Below are 12040 nucleotides of genomic sequence, written 5' to 3'. Positions count from 1 at the left end.
GCTCTAGGGCCCCAAAGTTCTCCTCTGTGAGCCACTTCCCTCTGGCAGATGGCGCTCCACGGTCTATGAAGGAGAAAGCTACACCCCTGACGTCCATCCCACCACAGGCCACCTGCTCTTTCCCACCAGCAACTTGTCCCTCTCAACTCCGGTGTTCAGCATTGTCACCCACATGTGTCAGGTACGTGACCTCTTGCTTCTCTTAACTGTCATTCCTGCCTGACGTTTGGTGATCGTTACGACAAGACCTCAAGTCTTTGTTCAGATCAAAAAATGTTCTCTCTCTCTTTTTAACTAAACATTTTTATTTAAAGGTGTAAAATGTATTTTATTTTAAAGTAGAATTACATAGGTATAATTTTACCTCTAATTGTATGTAAGGTGTGCAACACGGTGTGTGCAGGGCATGGGATGCGTGTCACACAGGAAGTGATGAGTACGGTCGGGCTCCTCACGGAGTTACAGCTGGGACACCCAAAATCTCTTCTAGGATATTCCCTGTTCTCAGGACAGGCTTGGTCAGTGTAGTCACCAGGCTGTAGGGCGATCTTGGGACTGAATCATCCTATCGGGAAAACTGGTTCTAACAACGTTTCTTTCCCCATTTCTTGGTCTTGTCTTCCCTATTTTGTCCTCCTAGGACTGGACCTGCTCTTGTTATGTGGGATCTGACCCTTTCCAGAATGGTCTGCTCAGCTACACGTAACAAACCCGGAGTAAGTGGCCTAAACCATATGGACATTGGCCGTATTACCTTGTGGATGTTTCCACTTATTCATCAAGAAGCCAGAGGTGGTCCCAGAGTGGGTTCAGTAGCTTGTGCACGGCTTTCGTACCCTTCTTCCGCCCTGCCATCCTCAGTGTGCAGACTTGCCTCTTGATCACGAGCTGGCTGCCAGGGCTCCAGCCATCGGTCACACATGCCATGTTTAAAGGCAGGAAGCAGGGAACGCCCGTGAGGTGTAGAAGGTTCCTTGCCAGCCTGTCCTCTTTCACAGAAGAGGAGAGTTCTCACTCTGGAGCCCCTCAGCAGATGTCTTGCTGGTCACAGGGCAGCCCTTGCTCCCGGGGAGACTGGGAAAATGAACTGCTGACGTTCTCAGGCTCCAGAGTAGGGGCCGGGCAGGAGAAGGGGACAGCGCCTGCCGCCCGTCTTTGCATCGGCCTCTGATGCTACAGCTCAGGCCGAGATGAACGTCAGTGCCCCGTCCAGGCTGCTCACGGAGCTCCCTCCCGCTGTCATGCTCCTTCTGGGGAGCCTTACTGCCGACTGCGTCTCTGATTCCCGGGAGCTCTCCCGGGGTCCAAAGTTGTTCCTTTCCAGGGGTCGCTGTGTGGGCTGCACGGCCCGCGGGGGCTTTCCAGCATTGCTTCTGCTTCTCGAGTTGCGGTGCCTTCACTTCCATCCTGCTGCCTTTCCCGGACGACCCGGGTTCTCCGCTGCGTGTTTGTACCAGTAACTAAAGGACTAGGTCGATCAGGATTTATCGCCCGCTGCACAGTCAGTTCATCGCTCGTGTGGCTGGCATGTGGGGTCTTCTCTGCCCTCCTGGCACCCTGGCCTGGGCCCTGGCTGCACGCAGGGAGGGTGGTGGTAGACCCTCGTGTGTGTCACGTCTGTACGGCTTACGGCTGGGCTGGAAGTGTAACCTTGCCTGCCTGTGCTCTGCCCTATACCCGGAGCCCGGCTGCCCAAAGCACTCCCTCCTATGCCCCGCAGCCCAAATGTCCTGTGTCACTGGACTCTGCTCATGACCGTGACAGGGAGGACAGCGGGCTCTAGCCTCCCCTGGGACCTCCGCACCCGGAAGACGTGACTCAGCTCTAAAACAGAAGCAAATGAAGGCTCAGGGAAGGGAGAGGGAAGCTGGTTCCAGGCAGGGAACAGCATGTCAGGAAGCTCTGAGGCCAGATGAGCTTGCTTTGGGGAGCTGTCCGTGGGGTGGGGAGGCAGTAGGGGGCCAGGCTGGGCAGGGCTCTCTCCAGAGAACAGAAGGCCCAGGTGGGTTATAAGCAGGGTGGTACCAGGGTGACGTGGTTCATTTAGGACGATCCCTCTGGTGGTCTGTGTTGCAGGACAGAGCAGGTGTGCCCTGGGGGGATTCAGGGGAGAGGAGATTCAGGTAGACAGGGGAGGTGGCCCTGGGAGTCAGGGTGCTGGGACGAGTGGGATGAGGGCAGGACTGTTGCTGACCTGCCCGGGGGGCTGTGTCTCTCAGCCCCCAGGCCCCACTCAAGCCAGGAAGATGGCAAGGCCTGTCAGTGCCCCCCTCCGGCCTCCCCAGGGGCTGTTTCCCTGCCTCGTCTCAGGCACTGGAGGTCCACGGGAAGTGGAGGTGGGTGGAGGGATGGGGTGGGCACAGGGCCAGGGGTGGGGCTCTGTCCTGCGTCTCCCGTGGGAGTCCACAGACCCCTGAGCCCTGGGGTGAGGAGGGCTGCAAGCCAGAGACCAGGCCTGGGGGACCCTGCCCTTGCTGACTCCCCAGAGGGCTTGGCGCCCCAGGCATGCTGGAAGTGGCCCGGTGCAGTGGCCCCGCAGACCTGGGTGCATGGAGGAAGGCAGGCCCGGCCGCCAGGCTGCAGGGGTGGGCTGCGTCCGGGCCCAGGAGGCCAAGGTGCTGGGCTGCATCCCGTCCCTGCAGGGGCATCCGCGGGCGGCTGGAGGAGCGGGTCTCCAGGCAGGGCAGGGGCCGCAAGCCAGGCCAGGTCGTGCGGCCAGAGCCTGGGGCGGCCCTGGGGACCCCCTGGTCTCCTGTCGGTCCCCACGCGAGGTCGTGCCCACACTGGCCACGCGAGGGCGCCCGAGCTCCACCCCTCCCCCGGCCGCTTCCAGAGGCAAAACCCAGGGCTCCCGGTGCTCGGAAGGGCTGGGGAGTGCCTGCTCCTGTCCCCGGGGCAGCCCACCCACGCCAGCCGGGCATGGGGTGCTGGCCTGATCGTCCGGCCCACGGATGAGGGCCTGTGGGGAGGAGCACAGTCAACCTGAGGGAGGAGGGCAGGCGCCCCTCCGCCATGCAGGCAGGCCAGGAGGGCTTCCTGGGGGAGGCAGCGTCTCTGGCAGCAGCCCACCTGGAGCTGGGGTCAGGGCTGAGACATGGTTTCTGTGGTGCTGACAAGGGCCACACCTGTGGACAGCCGCTTGTTCAGTGCTCAACTTGCCCACCGGGCGCTGGTCCGTCTGTGGCCTCCCCCTGTGGCCTTGCACGGAGGCCCCGCCCCCAGCAGCCCAGGAGGAGGCCACGTGAATAATGGATGCTGCACAAACAGACGTATCCGTCTGGGTAGGGGGGAGCTCATCCCTTGTTAATATTTATGAAGACCTCGGCCCTGTCATTCAAGAGCCTCATAAATATTAATTCCCAATTAAACATTTATATGAAGGCGGTTGCTTCTCCTCCCCCTCCAGGAACCTGTTTGAAGCTGGGGCCGGGGGTCGGTGTGGGAGCGGGGTCTCCAGGGAGGGCCTGGGGGCTGGAAGCAGTGACCTGGGCTTGCAGCAGAGGCCCCTGCTGGGACCTGGCCTGCACCTGCCCCGGGGGGCCCAGCTGCCCAGAGTGGTCTGTGCGGACCTGTCAGGACGGTCGCAAATGTCCCACGGTCAGGACTGTGCCGGCTGCAAATACCACACCGTAAGCTGTTCCCCCGAGAAATCCATCAGCCACGTACACATCAGTGTGATTTACTTGGCCACGGCCATGGGTGAGGGTTTGGCAGAAGGTCTGAAGTTGGCTGACGCGGAGGATCTGCAGGGACCCCCCAGGGGCCAGGGGTGGGGGTCTCCGGCCTGCTCTCGGGTCGTCCTCCACTCTAGGCTATCTTGTTTTTCGTTAGTGGGTTTTGGGTGTCTGCTTGGTGGGGTGGTCACTGGCGGTCCTCAGTGCCCATGCTCCGGCAGCCTGTCCTTGTCCGCGTCCCCTCCTCAGCCCCAGGTCGGACCCTGTCCACAGGGGGGGGAGGTGCTCTGTGTGTTCCCTCCAGGCCCAGCGGCAGGGCTCCGGGTGGGGCTCCAGCCTGCAGGCCCGGGACTGCACTTACCACAGTGGGGGCCTGTAAGGCCCAGCCATTTATAAGTCTGGGGGTGCGGACCCTCCCGGCTCTGCCCTTCTGGATGGCCGAGGCTTTCTGGGCCCCGGGCCATGGGGCACATGTGCCCTTGCTCTCAAGTGGTGATGCCTCGTGACCCCCAGCCATGCGCCATGGTCCCCGCCGCGGTGTGCTTGTAGACCCTCCCCAGGGTCGGACCCCGTCGGCTGGGCCAGGCCGGGGCAGGAGCCACAGCAGGGCGTTCAAGGGCATCTCTGCGGCTGGCTGGCTGGCGAGCCGCCGGGGTCTGTGCTCTGTGGGTGGCTGGGATCTTTCCGCACACGCGGGCCAGCCCCCACGCTGCTTTCACTTTCTCCTTTACGCTTCTGCCTCCGGTCCATCTGGAACTGGCTTTTTATAGGACGTAACGTGGGAACCCAGATGCACCCCCGTGGAAGGAGCCGGCCCTGCCCCGCAGCCCCCTTTCCCTTTAGGAGTCTGTGTGTCCACGGGCCAGCTCGCTCCCTGGTGGGCACCGCGGGCCACTGCTGAGGTGGTGTGTACCCGGCAGGGTCTGTCCTCATGCCGAGGCTGCTGCTGCAGTCGGCACCCCTGCTCCGGGGCCTTTGTCCCTCCTCAGCGACTTTACAACCGGATTTCCAAGTTTCCTTAAAAAGCCAGAACCGCGGTTTGCGTGGCGGGGACGACTGTCTGTGCTGCGTCATGCGGTCTGGCAGTGGCACCCGAGTTCCCGGCGTTCACCGTGCGCCGCCCGCTGTCCTCCGTGATTGAGTTCCTGCGGCTCGAAGGCCGCGGGGGCTGCTGTGAGCGCGATCCTATTTTCTGGTTGATTTTCACGGGCACGGAGTCACGCTTTCAATTTATGGTGCAGCTCTCGTTAGTTCCAGCCGTTGGTTCATGCCGTTGCATCAGCCACAGGCGGCGGCAGCCGGAGGCCCTGCCTTCCCAGACCTCGGGGTGGGTCTCTGGCGCTTCCAGAATTACGTTGCGCAGGGCAACAAGGGACATCCTGACTCCCTGCGGCTCTCCAAGAGACCGTGTCTTGGGTTCCTCTCTCAAGCCTGTATTTCAAGGGGTTTTCTGGGAAATAGACTTTATCAAGGGAGGGATGCTGTCTGTGAGTTTCCAGAAATCGTAAGTAGGTGCTGAACTACGTCCAGTCCCTTGCCGTGCCTGCAGACACACTCCCCGGGCTGTTCTGCCCTTCTCATCCTTTCAGGGGACCTGCGAGCCACAGCTGTGCCCAGATCCGGGGTGAGTCTTCCTCTGGGCTGAGCGTCCTCCCCAGTTTTGCCCAGTTTGGTGGAACGCCGCCGGTCACAGGTGCACGTTATCTCGCGCACCTCTGAGCGCGCCGGGGCTGTCTGTGACCCTGGCCTAAGCTTCCCGGCGCGAGTTCTGTTTCGCGCCCACCTGAGCGCTCTTGCGACTGCTCTTTCCAGCCTTTAGTCGTGCAGTTTCATCAGAGCACCCTCGATGCCGGCATAAAACTGAAAATAAGAGATGAGTCAGGCGGTCCCCAAGGGCCCGCACGGTCAGGAAGGAGCCCCCCGCATCACTCCCGGATGTGCCTCACCCCTGTCCTCCTTTTCTGCCCGGATGTGTCCCCTGGGGGTCCCCCGTGCGGTCAGGAGCGTGGGGGGCGTGTGCTTCGCGCACACACGGCATCGTGGCTCCGGGTTTCCTTCCCGGCCACTGACAGCCCTCTGGACGGGGACGCTGGTGCTTCCCTCCTCGCTCCAGAGCGCGTCAAGGGGAGGCATCCGGACACGCTTCTTCCCCACGTGGCCTTTTGGCATCTTGTTGACACGCTGTGCAGGCTGTCCCGGCCACAAGGGAACGTGTGGGCTGCCCCACGCGCTGGCCCCCACGCTGCTGCCCACGGCCTGGCATGGGAAGCCGCTGTGTCCACTGGGTGACACCGATCGTCCACAGCCGCTGTGTCCTGTCCCACCCTGCCTGCGGTGCTGAGCTCAGTTCTGTCCTGACCCCGCGGGTAAAGGGGCATGGTCCCCACCTCTGGCACTAGCCACCTGTTAGGGACACTGACTCATCGCACTTCTGACTGGCTGCAAACTCAGGGTTCCCGTGGCCCCCCCACCCCCCCCGGGTTCCATAACTCAGTAGACAGACTCACAGAGCCCAGAAGGCCGGGCACTCAGGACGGAAGTGCTCACAGAAAGGACAGAGATCAGGAGCGGGCCAGGGAGGAGAGACGTGTACGAGGCCTGAGCATCCTGGCCTGCCCTGTGGACTCTAGGAGTCGGTTGTCTAGAACATTCCCGTATTCCCCTTGGGCAGCAAGCCCAAGCCCTGGTGTCCAACTTGTTCCGGGGTCATATTACATGGGCGTGATGGATTGGATCACTGTCCCCAGCCTTCCCCTCAGTGGGCCACCCCCTGCCCTGCGTGGTCTCTCTGGTGACCAGCCCCTCCTGGGAGCTCAGGGGAGGTCGGTGGCTTCCTGGATAGCAAAGACAGCCCTGCCCACTGGGAGCCCAGGGGTTTAGAAGCTCTGCCGGGAGCTTGGCCACCAGCAGACAGACTCTGATTCCATGCAGCCTGCTTCAGTGCTGTCAGACCTGGGCCCCGCGTGCAGCTGGGACATGGAGGGAGGTGGAGGCGTGCTGTGGGGTTCCAGGACCCCCCTTTATTCAGGGCACCAGTGCCGTTCAAAGCCGGGTGGGAGGATCAGCTCTCCCTGTTTGGTTCTGGACAAGCTGACAAGGAGGGCTGGGCCCTGGGGGCTGGACTGGAGCAGCAGTGAGGACTGCGGTGCCGTGGGATGAGGTGTGTGCAGCGGGGAGCGACCCCAGGGGATGGGGCGGACAGCCATGTGGGATGCTGTGTGGGGTGCACCCCAGGATCACCCGGGGAAAGGGGGAACCCGGGCTCTGTGTGCACTGTCCTGAGGCAGGTCACCTCACAGGCCTGGGGGCTCCCGGGGGTCCAGCGAGCTCCCAGGCGCTATGCCCCCAGCAGAAGCAGAGTGGGCAGTGCACGTGTGAGGGGACCTACGTGAGTTCGCTTCTTGGTGAGTCCTGGACAGAGACGCCACCCGGCGAGTCGTCTCTCGAAGGAAACTTGATTGGCCGCAGGTGTCAGATCACGGACTGACTCCGAGCAGGGCTGGGTGGGTTCCTTTTATTTAGGGTTAGGATGAGGACTCAGAAAGGGGGGCCTTGGGCGCCTGGGTGGCTCAGTGGGTTAAGCCGCTGCCTTCGGCTCAGGTCGTGATCTCAGAGTCCTGGGATCGAGCCCCACATCGGGCTCTCTGCTCAGCAGGGAGCCTGCTTCCTCCTCTCTCTCTGCCTGCCTCTCTGCCTGCTTGTGATCTTTCTCTGTCAAATAAATAAATAAAATCTTAAAAAAAAAAAAAAGAAAGGGGGGCCTTGTCATCACAGGCGGAGGCGGGCGGAAAGGTGTGCATGCCCCTTAGGGAAACACCTTAGACACGCAGGGCCCGTCCCGTAAGCGAGGCTTGCGCTCCTTCTCGGCCGGAGTCGGGGTTGTGAGGAGGTCGCTGTGTGGGTCCCTCCGTGGGTCGCTGCGTGGTGCGTCAGGGCAGGCGTGAGTCAGGAGTGAGCTCTCATGGGTCTGCGGGAAGCTGTTTGAGGCCAGTCATGGCCTGAGGTGTTGTTCCCCAGAGTCACAAGAGGGGGCCCTGCGCCCACCATGGGATGACATTTGCGGGTGGGCCCGTGGGGATGGTCAGGGTTAGGTGGGTCTGGAGGATGGGGCCCCTGCGTGGGATCCCTGCCCTCCTGAGAGGGAGCCGGGGATCTGCAGGGGCTTGACCTCAGACTTGCGACCTCCGGGACTGTGAGGAAGGCGTGTCCGGGTTTAGGCATTTAGCCTGTGGTGTTGGGGCCGCTGGAGTGGACTGAGGCAAGGCCCTTCTTCTGGTCCTTGGCACAGTCTCCACCCTCCTGTCCCCAGGATGCCCCTGGGCTGGGCACTGTCACCATGGGACAGGTCTCTGCTGTCCTGCCTGGGGTCCTGGTCACCCGCTGGCCACAGCCCGCAGCCCCCGCCTCCCTCCGCAGCAGGAGCTGGGCAGGGCAGGCTCTGAGCTGAGGCCTGCAGGCTCAGCGGTCGTCTCCCCGGAGTCTCCCCTGCAGAGCCGGAAAGACTTGAACCTGAGCCTGGAGGAGGGCGGGGAGGGGACATGCGATGTCCTGGAAGGGCTCAGCGGAGCGCCGGGAGGCTCTGCAGCTCCTCCTGAAGGCCCAGGCTGTGGCGGGGGTAAGGATGACGTTGGGCTGCATCCAGGCCTCTGGCGTGGAGTCCTGGCCCCATCCTGAGGGCCACAGCAGCAAGTTCACGGTGGAAGGAAGTGCCTGTGGAGCAGGTTGGCCTCCCTCAGCTGGGGCTGCCTGCGTACCCCACCCCCTGCTCTGCAAAGGGCCCAGCACACGGTGGGCATCAAGGGCAGCTGGTGGGGGATGGATGGAAGGCGGGGTGCAGGGGTGGGGGATGCGAGGGTGGAGGGAGAAAGCAGTGCAGGGAAGGAGCGGTGGGGTGCAGGGATGGGTGAGGGCCATGGAGGAGAGAGAGCTAGAGAGAGGGAGGAAAGGGGGAACAGAGGTTGGAGGGGTGGAGGTGGCGGGTAGAGAGGTAGAGGATGGAGGGGTGAAGGGAGGAGGGTGGAGAGGTGTTGCGTGTCAGGTGAGGGATACGGGGGTGGGTGGAGATAAGAGGTAGGGGCAGAAGGTGTGGGTTGTGGGAAGGAGGGGTGGAGGGTGGAGGGGTAGCACTCCAGTGGGCCTTGTGGGGGTCTTTGCTCACGTACAGGCCCTCTGCCGCACCCCTCCTTTCTGTCTGTTCTCTCTGAGCCCCAAGGGAGCGTCATTCTGGGGCAAGGTCAGGCGTGGTGGTGAGGCTGGCTCAGTCCATGCTGGGCCCCCCTTCGGGGGAGGGTGTCCCACTCGGCCTGGTGCTGGGGGGAGGCGGAGCTCCCTGGACCCAGCCCCTGGCCTGGCAGAACCGCGACCCATCCCCGCGCGGCCCCAGCCATCGGTGGGGTTGCCGGCTCTGTGGACTTGGGGCCGCTGGCCTGACCGCTGCTGACCGCCAGCGCCCAGCACCCCTCCCCACCCCCCTGCCCCAGCTCCTCAGGCTGTGCAGAGAATGGGGGTGGGGCCCAGCCTCATTAATTATTCAGTGATTTAAATGAGATAGCAAAGGCTTTCTATGGATTTGCATAGAAAAGCCATGATTTCCGATCTGTCCTGAAGGCGGGCATCTCCGTGTCCGGAGCTCTGTGCACCAGGGAATAGAGGTCAGCGGGAGTGGGGACACGCGGCAATGGCCCGGAGATGTGCCTGGCGATTTATACTCCCACCTGGCCATCACTCCTGCTCCCACGGCGGGACTGTGCTCAGTGTATACAATGTTAAGGTACCATCAATAAGAGGCAGGAGGTCAGCAGCCGTGGGAAGTGTTGCCTCTGCTTGTCCGTGGAGGCGGGGGAAAGAGGCACAGAGGTGGGGGGGGGTCAGCATCCCCAGTGGCCTCAGTTCTCCCATCCCCGGTGCACTAGGACCACAGGTCCCTGTCCTGGGGAGCTGCCTGGGAGCTGGCCGGGGAGCCCAGGGCACCCCAGAAGGCAGCAGCCAGAACTGGGTGGGCAGGGGCCCTGTCGGGGGGGGGGCTCAAGGGGAGAGGGCCTCCCCAACGCTGGCAGGGTGCCTGGGCCCTCCTGCCTCCTCCCCAGGGTCGCAGGGGGAGAAACCCCACCTGAAGGCATCTGGCTGCCCACCTTGCTGCCTGTGTGGCCCCCTCCGTGTGATCCTGTGCGAATCCCAGGGTGCTGTAGCCCAGGTGTCTCAGCTCCTTCCTGCCCCGGCCCTGGGCTGCGAGCTGCCCCGGTGGGTCTGCTCACAGGAAGGATGTGCTCCCCTGCTTTCCTGCCGGTGGGGGCTGGGCAGCTGAGCCACCCCCAGGGCCGGGTGGGGAGCCCCATGGAGGCATTGGCAGACAGGGGCTGGCACGGCGCTCTGGGCTGAATGGTGTTGCCCCAAGTTCCTCTGTTCAAGCCTGAGCCCCGGTGCGGCTGCCTTTGGAGAAGAGAAGCAATTAAGGTTAAATGAGGCCAGAAGGGCTCTGCCCTCTGTCCACTCACAGGAGGGTCCCGGCCAGATGCCCCGTCCTGGCCGTGGTTGGCTGGCTTGCACGGGGCCAGACCCAGGCAAGGAGAGGAAGGGAGGGCCCCACCCTCCTGCACCGCCAAGCCTGTCCCCTCAGCGTGGCTCCGTGGCTCTGTGTGCGGTCTCAGAGCTGGCCCCGCTCATCTGTCTCCATCTGTCGGCCCTGCCGTGGAGACCTCAGGTTGGGGTCTCGTCCAGGCTGGTGGACAGTCGGTCCTCGGTCTCTCTGTGCCGGCTGAGCCCGGCGGGAGGGCAAGATGGATGTTTGCTCTTACAGACCCTCCATCAGCACAGGCATCCCGGGCGCCCTAGCCTGGCCGCGCGGAGGAAGATGGATTGGCCTGACTTTGTGGAGAACCAGGTGGAGGATTTAAGCGCCTAGTGAGTGACAGCAGGTGCACAGCTGCCTCTGGCGGGTGACGGCTCAGGCCGGGGCTCCTGTGACCAGCCGGGGTCACCTGTAGAATCAAAAGACGACAGATAGCCAGTGACCCCCTTCCCCGCGTCCTCCGCTCGCTCTTCCAACTGGGACGCACGTCTTTTTTCTTTTTAAATTGCTTTTTATAGGAATTCTTTATATATTTTGGATTCTGATAACTCATGAGCCCTGTGCACGGCCAAGATCTTCCCCAGGCCCGTGCTCGCTCTCCTCCGTGCTTTCCACATTCAGAGGTTTTACTTTTAAGAGGGACAAACTTATCAACGTGCTCCTTTATTGTTTGTTATTTTGTGCGGTAAGAAATCTGTTGCTCCACCAGTGTTCTGAGCAGATCCTCTCTGTTTTCTCCTAAAAGTTCCTTAGCGTGGCCGGTCGCCTTCTGGTCCTCCGCGCACCTGGGAGTCGGCGCGCGGGTGTTAGGGAACCGAGTCCTTCCGGCCTCGCTTGTTAAACTGGCGTTTACCGCAGGTGGTATAGCACGTGGCTCCTGACCGTGTGCAGCTTTTTCAATTTAAACTAATTAACACGGAATGAAATGTAAAAGCAAAATGTAAGAAAAGCCCAGCTGGGCTGGTCCTATTTCAAAGGCTCAGCGGTCGCGTGTGAAAATGAGCCAGGGCGGGAGAGGAGGGGAGAACGCAGGGAAGCGGTTTACTGGCCCGGGTGCCAATGAGGGCGCTCAAGGAGGGGCCAGGCCTCCCCGAGGGCCCCCGACCACTGCAGAGACCCCGCACCGTTCCGAGTGCCAAGCCCTGGTCCTGCGTGCTGCGTGCCCCAAACCAGCGGCAGTCAGCATGGCAATCAACAGAGTCACAAAACCCACAGTTTCAACATGAAAAACTGCTTCTCAGGAGTTCATCCTCACGGGGGAAAGTGTGAGCAGCAGAGAAAACGTTGCCACGTGCCCGGGAACGGCTGCCTTGGAACCGCGGGAGATGCTGCGGGAGTGTCACGCAGTGCGGCCGCTGGGTGGACCCGGCAGACGACGGGATTCCACGTGTGGCCTCTCCTGGAGTCTTTGCTGCTAAGACCTCGAGGGGGAAGGACTCTTGGGAGCCGGTGTCTGGTGTCCTCAGACCTGACCCCATGTCCCTTTGCGCTTGGCTGAGCACGTCCCACGTCCCCTCACTGAGGTCGATCACGGCCGTGAGCACCACCAGACCCCAGCCCTGCGAGCCTCCCGGTGAGTCACGGACCCTGGGGGGTCCTGGGGGCCCCGATACAGTCTCTCCCTCCATTGGAGCCCCGGTCAGAGCACCGCAGACCTGCCCTTCTCTCCTTCCTGACTCCTTGGGGTGCAAACACCCTCCCTCCCTCCCGGTTGTCTTCTGGGCGACTCAGTGGCTTTCCTGCCAGCTGTGTCCCAGCTTCTGGTGCATCTGTGCACTGATTTAAAAAATATTAATTT

The 12040-nt window shown here is 62.2% G+C and overlaps 1 protein-coding gene across 1 annotated transcript in view; it reads left to right on the top strand.

Annotated features, from left to right (window-relative positions):
* Positions 1-6517: 6517 nt before the first annotated feature.
* TMEM179 (transmembrane protein 179) overlaps positions 6518-12040 on the top strand; it is a 33474-nt gene continuing 27951 nt past the window's right edge. The window contains exon 1 of the mRNA XM_047738456.1: positions 6518-6834. The gene's annotated coding sequence lies outside the window, so the exon portion shown is untranslated. The remainder of the gene's footprint in view (positions 6835-12040) is intronic.

The sequence above is a fragment of the Lutra lutra genome, chromosome 7 (genome assembly GCF_902655055.1).
Source record: "Lutra lutra chromosome 7, mLutLut1.2, whole genome shotgun sequence".
NCBI lineage: Eukaryota > Metazoa > Chordata > Mammalia > Carnivora > Mustelidae > Lutra > Lutra lutra.
Note: the sequence above shows the minus strand (reverse complement) of the source record. Positions and strands in the feature narration are given on the sequence as shown.